The following is a 16,939-nucleotide window of genomic DNA, read 5'->3' as shown; positions in this document are numbered from 1 at the left end:
ACCCCTTCACTGCCCTGTCACCAGTGTCACTGATCAGTGAACCGATTTTTACTGATCACTGTATCAGTGTCGCTGGCAACTTCCGATAGTGTTAGCGCCCCTCCCAGATAGCGCCAGATTTCCCGCTAATACACCAGTAATCCCATCTAACCCCTTGATCGCCCCCCGCGTTAACCCCTTCACTGCCCTGTCACCAGTGTCATTGATCAGTGAACAGATTTTTACTGATCACTGTATCAGTGTCGCTGGCGACTTCCAATAGTGTTAGCGCCCCTCCCAGATAGCGCCAGTTTGCCCGCCAGTACACCAGTAATCCCATTTAACCCCTTGATCCCCCCCCAGTTAACCCCTTCACTGCCCTGTCACCAGTGTCATTGATTACAGTGAACAGATTTTTCTGATCACTGTATTAGTGTCACTGGTGACTTCCGATAGTGTTAGCGCCCCTCCCATATAGCGCCAGTTTGCCCGCTAATGCACTGGATTTTTTTTTACCAAAAACATGTAGCAGAATACATTTTGGCTTAAATTTATGACTAACTTTGAGTTTACGATATATTTTTTATAGCTGAAAGTAGAAAATATTGTTTTTTTTCAAAAACATTTTTTGTGTATAGTGCAAAAAATAAAAAGCGCACAGGTGATAAAATACCACCAAAAGAAAGCTCTATTTGTGTGAAAAAAAGGACGTAAATTTCGTTTGGGTATAGCATAGCATGACCGCGCAATTATCATTTGAATTAGTGTAGCGCCAAACAGCAAAAAAAGGCCTGGTCATTAAGGGGGGTAAATCCTCAGGAGCTCAAGTGGTTAAAACGGTTGTACTGTTTAGCCTCAAGCGATCTGGAGAAGAAACAAATCCCCCTACATACATTGTAGCTGTTTATCCACAGCCCTTTCTTCTCCATAGCCTTCTAAATCACATAGATCAAAGGCTACTTCACAGCTTGAGCAGGCAGAGGGTGGAGATCCAACATCACACACTGAACAGGCACAGAGAGGACAACTGAGTATAATCTGAAACCTGAGTGGAGGGAATGGACTTGCCCCTACTGTATACAATTTCACAGAAAAACATGCATAGCAGAGGCTGTCAATCACTTTCTGTGTGCTTGGGTGGGGTGGGGGGTGAGGCCATCTCTTGAGATTCGGTGGTGTCGGCATGACCTGTCACAAAACGCTCATGTAGACAGCAGAGGAATGACAGAGGAGACAACAATCACACTAGGTGCTTTGGATCGAGGTAAGTACACGTTACAAAGGGATATACCCTGTTCATTTTTCATTTCAGAGGTTTACAAACACTTTAAATGAGTGTCCATTGCCAGAGAATAGTCTAGTTACCAGCAGAGCCACATTCTACTGGCTGTCTACTAAAATAATTAAAACACAAAAGCCATGATGGGAAATGGGAAGTGGGCAATGAACAAGGCAATGTAAGGTCAACAACCAAAGAAGAGGTGAGTGACAAATCTCTGCAGTGCTGCCTAGGTGATTAAGTTCATAACATTTAGCACCGTCAATGGGATTAAACAAGAGAGATATGAAGGCCACTGTTGTTGATCTTTTGCTGTTGCCTGACTGTTACATTCACTTATTAGCTGTAGGCTATCTGAGTCATTGATCCAGTATGCATAGAAGACATTCTGTGTTTTGACACTCCTACTTGACTTGCTGTACACGTGTTCTTAGTCAGCGATCTAAAATGCTGAAACCAGAGACAGTCATTTAGCATTTTCACTTGCAAAGTCAATCACAGCCCTCATTTGCTTGTCAAGACAGATGCAAAAGGACATCTTGGTTCTACAAAATGATATTTCCTAACTCTTGGTTTAGAGTCGGTTCACACCAGAATTCAGTGCAGGAAAGTCGAGTTGCGTGTGCGCTCTCTGCACCACAGGTGAACGTTCTGCCCTTGCGATCTGCACGAGTGTGCCCATGAGTTGTTAAAAAGTGGTTCTAAATAGGGATACACCAAGATTTCGGTGGCTGAAACGCTTCAGCCAAAAACACCCCTTTCGGTCGTTGGCCATAATGATAAAAAACACCAATACAGGTGCCAAAAAAACCCCCCACCCCTAGCCCCCGCCACTCGGTAGTTCTCAGCCTTACCTGTGAAACCATAGATCCCAGCACTGGGCATAGAGATGAGTGAAGGAAAGATGGCCGCCACTTATCTCTATGCCCTTCCCGTTCTGGCCTTTTTTTTTTTTTTTTAAAGCACTAGATCAATGCTTTTTTTGATCCAATGCTTTACATTGCAGAGGAGACATGTGGGGTCTTATTGACCCCATATCTCTCCATAAAGAGGACCTGTCACTAATTATTTCTATCACAAGGGATGCATGTATTTCTTTTGATAAAAATAAAAGTGATTACAATTTTTTTTAAACTGACAGTGCAGAAAAAAAAAAATTAAATACATTTAAAAAAAAAAAAAAAGTTTAAAAATTCCCTCATCCCACCATGCTCACACGTGGTGATTGCATACATAGGCCATGCCCACATATGTAAATGGTGTTCAAACCACACATGTGAGGTATCGCCACAAACGTCGGAGCAAGAGAAATAATTATCGCACTAGATCTCCTCTGTAACTTTACACTGCTAAACTTTACAAATTTTTAAAGCATCACCCATGGAGATTTTTAAGTACCGCAGTTTCACACCATTCCACGAGCGTGCGCAATTTTAAAGCGTGACATATTGGGTATCTATTTATTCGCCATAATATCCCCTTTCAGATTTTAGTAAATAAATGGGGTATATATTGTTTTTTTTTAATCAAAGTGTGTTTTTTTCAGCTTTACTGTCATACAGCTATAGACCCTATGTCATAGAATGGCAGCTTCCATCTGGAGCTTCTAACACAGGCATTACAAGTACCTTTTAAATAAGCAAGCCACTGCAGACCCCCCTTCCCTCCTTCTTCTCGGAGTCTGAACAAGTATGCAGATAAATGCTTCTGACGTCCAAACTTCCTCATCTTCGTTTTTTAGAAGAGAATGTCTCATCGTATGGAATCCAGGAAGACACAGTAACAGCCGGGCCACAAACTTCAACACAGACTCTGTGGGCAAGGCTATCTAAACTGTGTGATTATTTATATACCCCAAATACCTGTTGACTGGGAATTCCTGAAGGCATAGATGGTCACCAGTTGGATTAGAAGATATTCATCTCATGGGTACTATAACGCAAACCAACAGTTTTGCTTCAATGCTGGCACAACCAGCTTCATATACTTTCTTTCGCTCCATCACTAAGTTTGGAAGCCAAGAGGGAAGACACATATGCAAGGCTTTCATTATGGAAGATAATTAGATTTACTTCCCTTCTTCCAGCACTACACTGCTGGCGATTCGCAATTGATTTGCAATTTTACTTCTCATGGCAGCTGAATGAAGTGGGGTAAGATGCTGGGACTAAATTGATCACGGTAAACACAAGATCAATTTAAACTTTCCCTGTAGGACTCATTGTAGGGATATTGTAAATATATATATATTTATTTATTATGTGGTGTATTCTCAAGTTATTCACTACGCCAGAAAATGACTGAGCTAGATGTATTTTACACAACAAAAGCAGCCAAGAACGCTTTGCTATGTTAATTCTATGCAAGATAACCTGGACACTCAGGGGCCGACTTGCTACATTTCAATGTAGGTACCGTATTTTTCGCTCCATAAGATGCACATGACCATAAGACACGCCTAGGTTTTAGAGGAGGAAAACAAGAAAAAAAATATTCTGAACCAATGGACTGCAGACATAGTACAGGAGATGACCAGAGACTGCGAACGTACTACAGGAGAGGACCAGAGACCGCAGACAGTACAGGGGATGACCAAGAGACCGCAGACAGTACAGGGGATGGCCAAGAGACCGCAGACAGTACAGGGGATGGCCAAGAGACCGCAGACAGTACAGGGGATGGCCAAGAGACCGCAGACAGTACAGGGGATGGCCAAGAGACCGCAGACAGTACAGGGGATGGCCAAGAGACCGCAGACAGTACAGGGGATGGCCAAGAGACCGCAGACAGTACAGGGGATGGCCAAGAGACCGCAGATAGTACAGGGGATGGCCAAGAGACCGCAGACAGTACAGGGGATGGCCAAGAGACCGCAGACAGTACAGGGGATGGCCAAGAGACCGCAGACAGTACAGGGGATGGCCAAGAGACCGCAGACAGTACAGGGGATGGCCAAGAGACCGCAGACAGTACAGGGGATGGCCAAGAGACCGCAGACAGTACAGGGGATGGCCAAGAGACCGCAGACAGTACAGGGGATGGCCAAGAGACCGCAGAGAGTACAGGGGATGGCCAAGAGACCGCAGACAGTACAGGGGATGGCCAAGAGACCGCAGACAGTACAGGGGATGGCCAAGAGACCGCAGAGAGTACAGGGGATGGCCAAGAGACCGCAGACAGTACAGGGGATGGCCAAGAGACCGCAGACAGTACAGGGGATGACCAGAGACTGCAGAAAGTACAGGGGATGACCAAGAGACTGCGGACCTTTGGGGAGGGAGGGGGAGCGGGTACCTGAATTTGACAGGTACCCGCTCCCACTTCTGCCGAGTTGTCCTCCCTTTAGTGTGGGCACCTGGCTGTTATGTGTCCCAGAAGACGCCGGATCATTCACAAAGCGCAGCGCTTCTCGCGCATGCCCAGTGGGCAACCAGCTGTCACAGCCGGGTGCCCACACTAAAGATGCCGGCGCAGGAAGACTGTACAGCGCTGGACCGAGGAACAGGTAAGGTCCTGCTGTAGAGAAGAGCTGAGTGACCGGCCTGGTATTCTGACACGGTGGCGGCAGTGGAAATACCGGACCGGCAGCTCCATATGACGCACTGACATTTCCCCCCTTTTTTTGGGGGAAAAAAGTGCGTCTTATGGAGTGAAAAATACGGTAATTTGCAAACTTGCAAGTGTGATAAAATGCAGATAGCTCAGTCAGACTTAAATGTATTGAACAACATCTATTACAATAGCTGTTAAGTATGGTAAATAGCATTCTTCAAAGGGTAACTTGTTTATCCAATTAATAGTAAAAGAATGCAGTTTAGGAAATATCTAGACAACTTTACTTGCAAGAAAGATACTAGCAAGATGGCGTCCGCACCGGAAATATGTCACAATACGGACGCCATCTTGCTACACCCAAAAATACCCATGCAAGTACACCCATAGCATGAGGATTTTTTCAGCTTGTTTTATTCTTTGAAAAAGTGAGTGGGCATTTTTTATGATCGATTATTATAGTTCATAATATTGCAGTCCTATTAGGACTTTTTGACTTACTATTTTGTATTTCTGTCACTGGTGTTTCTTTATGTTTACATTATCAATTCACTTTTTCGTCCCACTATGGATCCCTTAGTGGATCAGTTCACTTTATGATCTGTGAGAGATTGATTTATTTATTACCTGAATTGCACTGGGGGCAATTATTAGTCACTTATAAGTCTGATATGAGCTATTTTGGATGTGCATTTTATTCTATTTTTATTTATTCATTGTTTATTGGCATGTTACATCATTTATTGTTTTTTTTCCATCTGATTTTTTGGGATACGCTAGTGTGGGATACAGTATTATTTCGGTTAGCACTGCACCATATTATTCTTTCGAAAGCAGAGCAGACATCAGAGGTCTAACAGATATAAAGAGAACCTGTCACCTGCCCAAGGTATCACAAAAGAGGCATGTTAGCCCTTTGGGAAATAAATAAAGTTAAATGTATAAAAAAAAAAAAAAAAGGGGAGGTGTAAATAAGTAAATAAATTGGGAAAAAAAAATTAAAAAGCACCACTATCTGTCTGCGCATACATGCAAAAGCGTGTTTAGGTCCGGCACAGACACGTAAACAGCGATTGCACCACACAAGAGGTGTCACTGCAAACGTCGGAGAGAGCAATAATTCTAGGGCCATAATTCAGGGCTAACTCTAAACTGATAACCTGCGTACGCCTATTAATGCGTCACCTATGGACAATTTTAGGTACTTTAGTTTTTCATTTTCACAAGCATGCACAATTTTAAATCTTGACATGTTAGGTATTTATTTACCCGACCGAATGTCATCTTCTGTATTTTACCAAAAAACTTGGATATTATTTTTGCACACTAAAGTTTATATTAGACAAATGGCTATGCAAGTTCTCTAGGGCCTCTACTTGCAGAAGAAGAAAATATATGTGTATGCGTGTGTGTAAATGAATACAAAAAATAAACACGTTAATAATAAAAATGCTTGGGGGTTCTAAATTATTTTCTAGAAAAATATGCTGATTTTAACATGTGTGAAAAATTTTAAAATGCCCTGGTCAGAAAATAGTTAAAAAAAATGTAAATATTATTCTCATAGGTAACATTATTACATTTTATTAAATTGCATTACACATTTTATAGGTCAGTCTTTCTCAACCAGGGTGACAAGACACCCTGGGGTACCTTGAGGTTTCTTCAGGGGTGGCTTGGCAAAATGTATAAAAATTGCCCAAAACTTGTATACAAGCCAGCGGGTGGAACAAGCCTGCTTTTTAATTACACAAAGCCACAGGTTTTCATTGTGCACCATTACGACCTTCTAGGCGCCGGCGTCCCAACAACCAATGACATCAATTGATAAGGAGGATATCAGCTGCCTGCACAGCATCATAGTTTGACCCTCCCAGCCCCCCTCCGTCAGTTCTGGGGTCACATTAGCTGAGTGATGGAGAAAAACTGAAGAAGAGAAACACTGTAATACTAGTCAGTACCAGCGTGCAAAAGTATATTTGCTTTGGAAGAATAAATCACACCTAAGGAGCGGCTGTGACCCGGCAACTGACATCTGCGGCGATGATCCACGGGACAGATAGGGCGGCGGCGCGCCTCGCGCGTGCTTCCTATTTGTTTACAAAACACACATTTTAAAACGTGGTTTTGCCTGCGAGTGCCGCCCTGCCGCCGTATATGTACAGTGGCTGGGCGGCATATAGTTAAGACTACATGTACACTGGAACTGTTATAGACGCTATCTCTACTGGCAGCAGAAAAATGCTGCAAATACGTGTGTAAACGCGGTACAGCGTTCAGCTCTTGGACATTTATTAATTTCACTGGCCAGAGTACGTGCCATTGAAATGAATAAATACCCAAGCTCAGGCAAGTGTAGGCCTCATGTACACTGCTGCACCTAAAAACGTGAGTTTAGGAGCTTTTGGCATTTTTTTGCCAAAGTCCCTGAACTCAACTCAATGAAATCCTACGTGTCCATGTACACATAGGCTTTTACCAGAGTTTGGAACAGCAGACTTTAGGGGCAGTTAAATGTTCCTCTTCTGAACGCAGCAGAATCGCATTCAGGAGAGGAACGTTTTGGCCAAAAAATGCTAAACACGGCAAAAACGCTTGGGAGTTTATCCATGTCAATGGAAAATACTCTGGCCAATCAAATGAATAAACGTCCAAGCACCAAATGCGACTAAATGTAGTACCGCGTTTACACACTTTTTTTGCTGTGTTTAGAGTTTTTCTGCTGCCAGGAGAGCTAAAAGTCAAGTTCTCCTGGCAGCAGAAAACCGCTAAACGTGGCAAAAATGCGCCTTATGCCTCATGTACACATGAACTCCCCTAGATGTTAAGCTCTCCTGGCAGCAGAAAAACGATAAACTTGTGTAAACGCTGTGCTGAGTTTACCTGCATTTAGCAGCGTTTAGCGCCTGGACGTTTATACAAATACCACCCAAAACGTGCTCTCCGCTCCTCACAAGACCTCCTACTGTCTAGTTCCCTGGTCTCCTCCTCCAATTCCCATCCCCAGGACTTCTCCAGGGCTTCCCCCATCCTCTAGAACTCCCTACCCCAATCCATCAGACTATCACCTACTCTCCTCAACTTTAGGCGCACTCTAAAAACCTCTATCTTCAGGGAAGCCTACCCCGCCCTCAGCTAATTACTGAACTCCTCCACTCTTCCTACCACTCCATCCCCCACAGCTATTTCCTCCTGTACCACTATCCCCTCCCTCCTAGATTGTAAGCTCCAAGGATCAGGACCCTCGAACACCTCGTGTATTGAATCGTATTGTTACTGTACTGTCTCGTGTACTGTCTCCCATTACAATGTACAGCGCTGAGCAAACTGTTGGCGCATTTTAAATCCTGTAAAAATAATATTAATTTAATTTGGCCAGAGTATTTTCCATTGACATGGATAAACGTCAAAGCACTAAACGCGGCTAGCGTTTTGCGGCCAAAAATGTACCCGTCCTGAACGCGATTCTTCTGTGTTCAGAAGAGGAATGTTTAACTGCGCCTAAACTTTGTTGTTCTGAAACTCTGATAAAAGCCTATGTGTACATGGACACATAGGGGTTTATTTACTAAAGCTGGAGAGTGCAAAATCAGACTCCCTTCTGCATAGAAACCAATCAGCTTCCAGGTTTCATTGCCAAAGCTTCATTGAACAAGCTGAGGTTAGAAGCTGATTGGTTTCTATGCAGAAGGGAGTCTGATTTTGGACTCTCCAGCTTTAGTAAATAAACCCCAAAGGCTTTTATTGAGTTGAGTTCAGGGGCTTTGGCAAAAAAAAAAAAAAATGGCAAAAGCTCCTAAACTCACATTTAGAAGCAGCAGTGTACAGGAGGCCTGAACATGACTAAATGTCCAAGCGCTAAACGCGGGGAAACGCAGCTAAATGCGGTACCGTGTTGACGCCGCGCTTAGCGTTTTTCTGCTGCCAGGAGAGTTTAATGACTGGGTGAGTTCATGTGTACATGAGGCCTTACAAGCCAAAACATTCCTCTCCTGAACGCGATTCTTCTGCAAGAGAAGAACATTTAACTGCCCCTAAACTCTGGTAAAAGCCTGTGTGCATGGACATATAGGCTTTTATTGAGTTGAGTTTAGGGGCTTTGGCAAAAAAACCCCACAAAAACTGAGGTTTAGGAGCAGCAGTGTACATGAAGCCTAAAGCCCCACTGTGGGCAAATTTGTTGCAACCCTTCAATCCCTACCACATTTATTTATTTTTGAGTCTGCCAAATTGACCCTTCACTGCACCTCTTCTGCCACCAGCCACCTTGGTGTCATCTAATCAACTGCCATTGGAGTCTTCAGGACCTTGTCAATGGACACAATGTTAACTGTCCATGTCACCAGGCAGCAAGGTGGGCACCCAAAGAAAGGCCATTCCACTCTGCACACAGAAAACCAAAGACTCTGGACATGGAGCATTACTTGACCACAGATTGGAGGGTATGGGCCATTTAGATCATTTTTATTTCAATCAATAAGGTGATTCACTATATGGGGTGTGGGGTATTGTTTACAGATCCCTGGCCAGACTTTGGTTTTAACCACTTGCCCTCATAATATTCACCCCCCCCTTCATGACCAAGCCATTTTTTGTGATACGACACTGCGTTTCTTTAACAGACAATTGCGCAGTCATGCAATGCTGTACATAAATTAAATGTATGTAATTTGTTTCCCCCCACAAATAGAGCTTTTTTTCTGTGGTATTTGGTTACCTCTGCATTTTTCATTTTTGTGCAATAAACAAAAAATTACTGACAATTTTGATTTAAAAAAAAAAAACTCCAAAAACTATATTTGTGACTTTTTGCTGTAAAACATTGAATTAAAAACAAATTTTTTAAAATAAAATTTGTTTTTAAGTTTAGGCCAACATGTATTCTTCTACAGGTCTTTGTTAACCACTTGCCTACAGGGCACTTATACCCCCTTCCTGCCCAGGCCAATTTCCAGCTTTCAGCGCTGTTGCACTTTGAATGACAATTGCGCGGTCATGCAACACTGTACCCCATATGAAATTTTTATCATTTTTTTGTTGACAGATAGAGCTTTATTTTGGTGGTATTAAATAATCTCTGAGTTTTTTATTTTTTCTTAAACAAACCAAAAACCACTGAGAATTTGGAAAAAAAAGTTTTTTCTTAGTTTTTGTTATAAAATTTTCTAAATAAGTGATTTTTCTCCTTCACTGATGTGCGCTAATGAGGCTGCACTGATGGATACTGATAGGTGGCACTGATGAGGAGGCACTGGTATGTGGCACTGATGAGCATTGACAGGCATCACTGATGGGCACTGAAAGGCAGTACTGATAGGCGGCATTGACTGGCACTGTTAGGCAGCACTGACTGGCAGCACTGATAGGTGACACTGACTGGCACTGATGGGTGACACTGACTGGCACTGATGGGTGACACTGAAAGGCAGCTCAGATGGACACTGATATGTGGCATTGATGTGCACTGGTAGGCACTGATATGTGGCATTGATGTGGCACTGATGGGCACTGAAACTGATGAGCACTGACAGCTGGCACTGCTGGGGCTACACTGATCATCAGGGCACACTGATCATCAGTGCTCTGATGATCAGTGTACATATTCCCTCCGCGGAATGCCGATTAACGACTCTCCTCTCAAAGCGGTCAGCGTGACAGCTCGAGGAGAGAAATGCCGATAACCGGCATTTCCCTGTTTACATGTGATCAGCTGTAATTGGACACAGCTGATCACATGACCGAGCCGACATCTTCGGCTCTCTCCGTTGATCGGTGATCTGCTGTGTCCAAAGGACACAGCGCACTGCCGATCGCCGCACTGCATGCTCCGGGAGCCGTGCATGTGCAGTTAGAATGGGAGGACGTCCTATGACGTCCTCCCAGAACGAGAGAACCACCTTGCGTCCGTCATATTACTATATGGCAGGCGGGAGGTGGTTAAAGACAAAAATCCTAATAAGTGTATATTAATTGGTTTACATGAAAGGTATAGCCTCTACAAATGGCAGTTTATATACTGGAATTTTTTTTTTGTATACTAGTAATGGCGGTGATCAGCGACTTATAGCAGGACTGCCGACACTAACTGACACCGGATGGGAATTAACTGCCACTAACAACTCCAGTGACACTAATACAGTGATCAGTGTCTACATAATAAGCACCAATCACTCTACTAATGACACTGTGCAGGAAGGGGTTAACATCTGGACCGATCAAAGGGTTAACAGTGTGCTGCTCTCCATCTCTCTACTTTGCAGAGACAGAAAGCAGCACCTGTCCGCTGCCAGGAGAGACATCTGTGTTGTTTAGACACAGATGTCTCCCGTGTCAGATTCGCTGAGTCCCGGCAATGGATCACTGGCTGACTGACATCTCCGAGAGCCAATGACAGTGCGCGTAGGGCGGTCCATATGCCCCCCTACCCAGAAATGCACAATCCCGTATTTATATGTGATTTTGCACAGTGCAGCCACCCTGTAGCAGTATATCTGCTATAGGGCAGTCCTGAAATGATTAAGCAAAACATATTCATATATGTCTCATTGACAGACCTTCGACACAAATTTTCTTTGTTTACAGTGAGAGGCAAATTCTTATAAAACAGAAATCCTAATAGGCTGCATGCACACTAGCGGTTTTTTTTTTTTAAGCTCAAAAAACGCTGGAAGAAATGCTGGATAAAAAAATGTTGGTAATAGCGTTTTTTAGTAGTGATCGTAAGCGTTTGCATTTTATTAGCATTTTTACAGTACTTGTAGAGGGAAAAAAAAAAGATGTTAGGAGCGTTTTAGTAACTAGCATTTTTGTCTGCTGGAAAAACACTCCAAAAAAACTCTACAAAATTATTTTTTCTGCTCCTAGACGCCGAAGCTCAAAAAATTCTAATAACCTAAAGTAGTGTGCATGGACACCAAGGATAACACTAAGCTTCTGGGACCAGAAAAAAATGCTAACAGCAGCTTTTAGGAGCTTAAAAAACATTAGTGTGCATGAATGAAGGAGTATTGCCAGAAGTCAAAATTCTTTATTGAATCTCTCAGGGACCCAGTGCACCAATTCAAGTTTGCACCTTTGTTGTTAAGCAGCTCAACCCCCTCCACCGCTGTCTGACCATACTGCTAGCAAGGACACAAATATATAATTAGTTCTGACTGGCATTGCAGGAGGAGAGGGGACCTGACAGACAGTCACACAACCCCCTCCTCAGCTGCCAGGATGGAATGTCTGAGGCTCTTCTGTGTAAATCATGCAGCCCTGTCCCTTCTCTGATCTCCTCTGCTGACTTCCTTGCATTGAAAGGCAATATTGAGTGTATTTTCTGCTATCTATTCTACATAGTAAATGGGAGAGAATCTCACCGATTCACATACAGTTCACAATCTGGGCAAATCTCATTGGGTCTCTAAGTCTTCATTTATTCTGGAGAAGCTGAAAGGTGCAATAGAAGAAATAGATCATTCACAAAAGCACAAGACATCAACAACACACTTCAGCTAGCCTGCTACTATAGTCCCTCTTGGACAACCAAGCCCAGAGCCACCCCCCTGCTACTCCAAGGAGAGAGACTGCAGTAGTAGCTGGTGTGTGGTCACCTGATGAGATTAGCAAAGACCATGAACTCTGTGGGGTTGATCTTTTAAACCTGGAGAGTGCACAATCGGGTGCAGCTTTGCATAGCAACCAATGTGTGAACTAAAAACCCCCATTTTTTTATTGCAAAGTTTGCTGGAAAGGGTATATAGCAGTGCGCAGAGGTTTCCTTCAGAATTTCTATTATTACCCCCGCTGACATCAATGATGGGGCAGTATTCCTCTCACTGACACCAACGCTGGGGCACTATTCCTCTCACTGACACCAACGCTGGGGCACTGTTCCTCCCACAGACACCAAGGCTTGGGCACTATTCCTCCCACTGACGCCAACACTGGGGCACTATTCCTCCTACTGACGCCAACGCTGGGGCACTATTCCTCCTACTGACGCCAACGCTGGGGCACTATTCCTCCTACTGACGCCAACGCTGGGGCACTATTCCTCCTACTGACGCCAACGCTGGGGCACTATTCCTCCTACTGACGCCAACGATGTGACACTATTCCTCTCACTGACACCAACGCTGGGGCACTATTCCTCCCACTGACGCCTAGGATGGGGCACTATTCCTCCCACTGACGCCTAGGATGGGGCACTATTCCTCCCACTGACGCCTAGGATGGGGCACTATTCCTCCTACTGACGCCAACGATGTGACACTATTCCTCTCACTGACACCAACGCTGGGGCACTATTCCTCCCACTGACGCCTAGGATGGGGCACTATTCCTCCCACTGACGCCTAGGATGGGGCGCTATTCCTCCCACTGACGCCTAGGATGGGGCGCTATTCCTCCCACTGACGCCTAGGATGGGGCGCTATTCCTCCCACTGACGCCTAGGATGGGGCGCTATTCCTCCCACTGACGCCTAGGATGGGGCGCTATTCCTCCCACTGACGCCTAGGATGGGGCGCTATTCCTCCCACTGACGCCTAGGATGGGGCGCTATTCCTCCCACTGACGCCTAGGATGGGGCGCTATTCCTCCCACTGACGCCTAGGATGGGGCGCTATTCCTCCCACTGGCGCCTAGGATGGGGCGCTATTCCTCCCACTGGCGCCTAGGATGGGGCGCTATTCCTCCCACTGGCGCCAAGGATGGGGCGCTATTCCTCCCACTGACGCCAAGGATGGGGCGCTATTCCTCCCACTGACGCCAAGGATGGGGCGCTATTCCTCCCACTGACGCCAAGGATGGGGCGCTATTCCTCCCACTGACGCCAAGGATGGGGCGCTATTCCTCCCACTGACGCCAAGGATGGGGCGCTATTCCTCCCACTGACGCCAAGGATGGGGCGCTATTCCTCCCACTGACGCCAAGGATGGGGCGCTATTCCTCCCACTGACGCCAAGGATGGGGCGCTATTCCTCCCACTGACGCCAAGGATGGGGCGCTATTCCTCCCACTGACGCCAAGGATGGGGCGCTATTCCTCCCACTGACGCCAAGGATGGGGCGCTATTCCTCCCACTGACGCCAAGGATGGGGCGCTATTCCTCCCACTGACGCCAAGGATGGGGCGCTATTCCTCCCACTGACGCCAAGGATGGGGCGCTATTCCTCCCACTGACGCCAAGGATGGGGCGCTATTCCTCCCACTGACGCCAAGGATGGGGCGCTATTCTTCCCACTGACGCCAAGGATGGGCGCTATTCCTCCCACTGACGCCAACGATGGGGCGCTATCCCTCCTACTGACGCCAACAATGGGGCACTATCCCTCCCACTGACGCCAAGGATGGGGCACTATCCCTCCTACTGACGTCAACAATGGGGCACTATTCCTCCCGCTGACGCCAAGGATGGGGCACTATCCCTCCTGCTGACGTCAGTGATGGGGCACTATTCCTCCCACTGACGCCAAGGATGGGGCACTATTCCTCCCACTGACGCCAAGGATGGGGCACTATTCCTCCCACTGACGCCAAGGATGGGGCACTATTCCTCCCACTGACGCCAAGGATGGGGCACTATTCCTCCCACTGACGCCAACGATGGGGCACTATTCCTCCTACTGACGCCAACGATGGGGCACTATTCCTCCTATTGACGCCAACGATGGGGCACTATTCCTCCTATTGACGCCAACGATGGGGCACTATTCCTCCTATTGACGCCAACGATGGGGCACTATTCCTCCCATTTATTATTATTATACAAGATTTATATAGTGCCAACAGTTAGCACAGCGCTTTACAAAATTAATGCAGACATAAGTTACAATACATGACACCAATGATGGGGCACCATTCCCCCCACTGACACCAATGACGGGGCACAATGGAGCACGGTTTACTCCCACTGACATCAAGTCATTTTCCTCTCTCATTGGTCACAATCTTACCCCGCACCCCACCCCAAAGTCTAAAAGACAGTAAACTGGCTCTTTGTTTAGAAGGTTTGGAGATTGCAAGTTCTTATGCAGGCCGTACATGGCAAATGATGTCATACATCCCAGGAGTCATCAGGAGGGGAGGAGGGGCTTTCTCAGCTAAGCACACCCTCCTGCCTACATGCCTGTGCTAAGGGCAGATGGATTCCAGGAAGTAAATGCTACAGGAATCATCTGCCCTTACTCAAGATGTCCAGGGCCACAAATATGAGGGAGTGTTTTTCAATGTGATTTCTCAGCAAGAATAGATGGGGGAGTTTTGGAATATTGAGAAATGAAACCGTTTGATTTGTGGAGCTCAGATGCAGTGTAAATCCACCCCAAACCAATGAATGACACTATAGAGAGGTGTGATATCTGAATAAGACGTATACAGTTATCTATGGAGATCTCGCAGCCATCACAAGTCCTGTATAGGACATACAGGGTGTAGTGAGGTAGAGGGAGGAGATGTGAGCACAGAGCAGGATGGAGATGTGAGCACAGAGCAGGATGGAGATGTGAGCACAGAGCAGGATGGAGAATGTGCCCCGAGCACACGTCCCCCATATACATATCCCAACACACACGCCCCCCATATCCCAGCACATAGGACATTCCCTTCCAATATCATATCTGACCCCCCTCCCCCATACACACCACAAATCCACAGTATCTGATCAGAGCCCCCCATTACCTACATACGCCTCGGCCCCGCCTCCTCTACTCCCATTTGTCGCTGGGGCCGGCAGCTATAGATCTTCCCCACCAATCACCAGCGGTCCTGGTCTACGCCTGCGCAGCCGGCTTCGGATGACATCTGAGGAGATGGTGAGCGGCGTTTGTTAGTAAACATCAGTGAGAATGAGGCAGCTGCGCCGTGGATGGAGGGGCTCCAGCCTAGTGTGTGTGGAGGTGTAAGTGGCCGGAGAATGCGGTGACTCGTACAGGCTATAGACGGGGAAGGGACATTTGAAAAACAGAGGTCACTGAGCCAGCCAATCAGATTGAAGCGGAGGCTCAGGAAGGGGAGTGAACCGCCAATCAGTTTTTGTCTTGTTAATGTGCGTGTGGTGGCTGACCAATGGCGGGGGTAGCTGTGTTATTGAGAGAGGTCACCGTGTTGGTGTGTTCTGTGGCGTATGTATAGAGCCGTGTGATCAGCAGGCAGACAGCACCGACGACACCAGTTATTAGAGGGGACTGGCGGATTTTTGCAGTTATATACAATACATATATATAGTTTATATTATATCAGCCTTTGTATTTAGCTCTGGATAGACTAGAGAGCGATTAGAGCCCGTCAGTGATTATTGCCGTGTCCCCATCAGGGAGATGCCCCCTCCTCTAGTTGTCCTGTTTACCATTACCACCTAAAGTAGAAGAAAATCCTACATTTTGGGTTGTCACCAGAAAAGGAATTGAGGGGAAGTCTTTCACTGGGGACACTAGTTCTGGTGATAACCTGGAGTTCCTTCACTTTGGGGGATTTCCTCTCACTTTCTGTTTTGGCTATTGGACATGAAGTGAGAAATCTCAAGGTGGGACAGGAAGTGATGAGCAATCTCATCTTGGGACAGGAAGCGATGAGCAATCTCATCATGGAACACAGATGACAAAAAAAAAACCTGATAGGGATCATAGCCCTCCCCCCCAGTTCCTTTACACAGCTGTTCAGTTGAAATCTGCTTTTCCTTTTTAACCCCTTCCCGCCTACCATAAGCATATATGCGGACTCATTGAAGTGTGTCTTTCTGTGGGGGCCACATATATCTTTTTTTGTGCTGGTAGCACTCCACATACCATGCTCCCACCACAGAGACTGGGCTGTCACCAACGATCCGGACCCAGGACTCCTGATTCCAGGTCACCTGATCATGGTGATAGCTTCTGATTGGCTATAACAGTGATTAGGTGACCTGGAATCACTGTGGTAGCTTCTGATTGGTTATCAGAGTGATCAATCACTGTAAGCCCGCCCCTGTGTTTACTTCCTCTTCTGAATGAAGAGGAAGATACCTTGAGTCTTCCTCTGCTTGCAGGAGGTGAAGCTGGAAAAAAAAAAAATTGTGTGTGAAAATAACAAGATCAAGGTTAGTGTTAGGGTCACTGTTGGGGTCAAAGGTCATGGTCAGCATATTGAGTAGAATTTAAATTTTCT

General features: G+C 45.9%; 2 protein-coding genes across 5 annotated transcripts in view; one reads left to right on the top strand and one right to left on the bottom strand.

Annotated features, from left to right (window-relative positions):
- The window catches only part of NUDT22 (nudix hydrolase 22), a 61,547-nt gene extending 45,838 nt beyond the window's left edge, over window positions 1-15,709 (bottom strand). Inside the window, exon 1 of one of the 3 annotated variants that reach the window (XM_089652814.1) lies at window positions 15,476-15,709. The gene's annotated coding sequence lies outside the window, so the exon portion shown is untranslated. Of the gene's footprint in view, window positions 1-12,171; window positions 12,231-15,475 lie in introns of those variants that run through there. The other 2 variants (XM_089652815.1, XM_089652817.1) reach the window with 2 other exon arrangements.
- The window catches only part of DNAJC4 (DnaJ heat shock protein family (Hsp40) member C4), a 51,327-nt gene continuing 49,859 nt past the window's right edge, over window positions 15,472-16,939 (top strand). The window contains exon 1 of one of the 2 annotated variants that reach the window (XM_089652818.1): window positions 15,472-15,609. The gene's annotated coding sequence lies outside the window, so the exon portion shown is untranslated. Of the gene's footprint in view, window positions 15,696-16,939 lie in introns of both variants that reach the window. The other variant, XM_089652819.1, reaches the window with a different exon arrangement.

Source organism: Staurois parvus, unplaced genomic scaffold (genome assembly GCF_062004578.1).
Source record: "Staurois parvus isolate SC_StPar_1 unplaced genomic scaffold, SC_StPar_1.0 ptg000694l, whole genome shotgun sequence".
NCBI lineage: Eukaryota > Metazoa > Chordata > Amphibia > Anura > Ranidae > Staurois > Staurois parvus.
The sequence above is the reverse complement of the archived record's forward strand: the minus strand, read 5'-3'. Positions and strand labels throughout refer to the sequence as shown.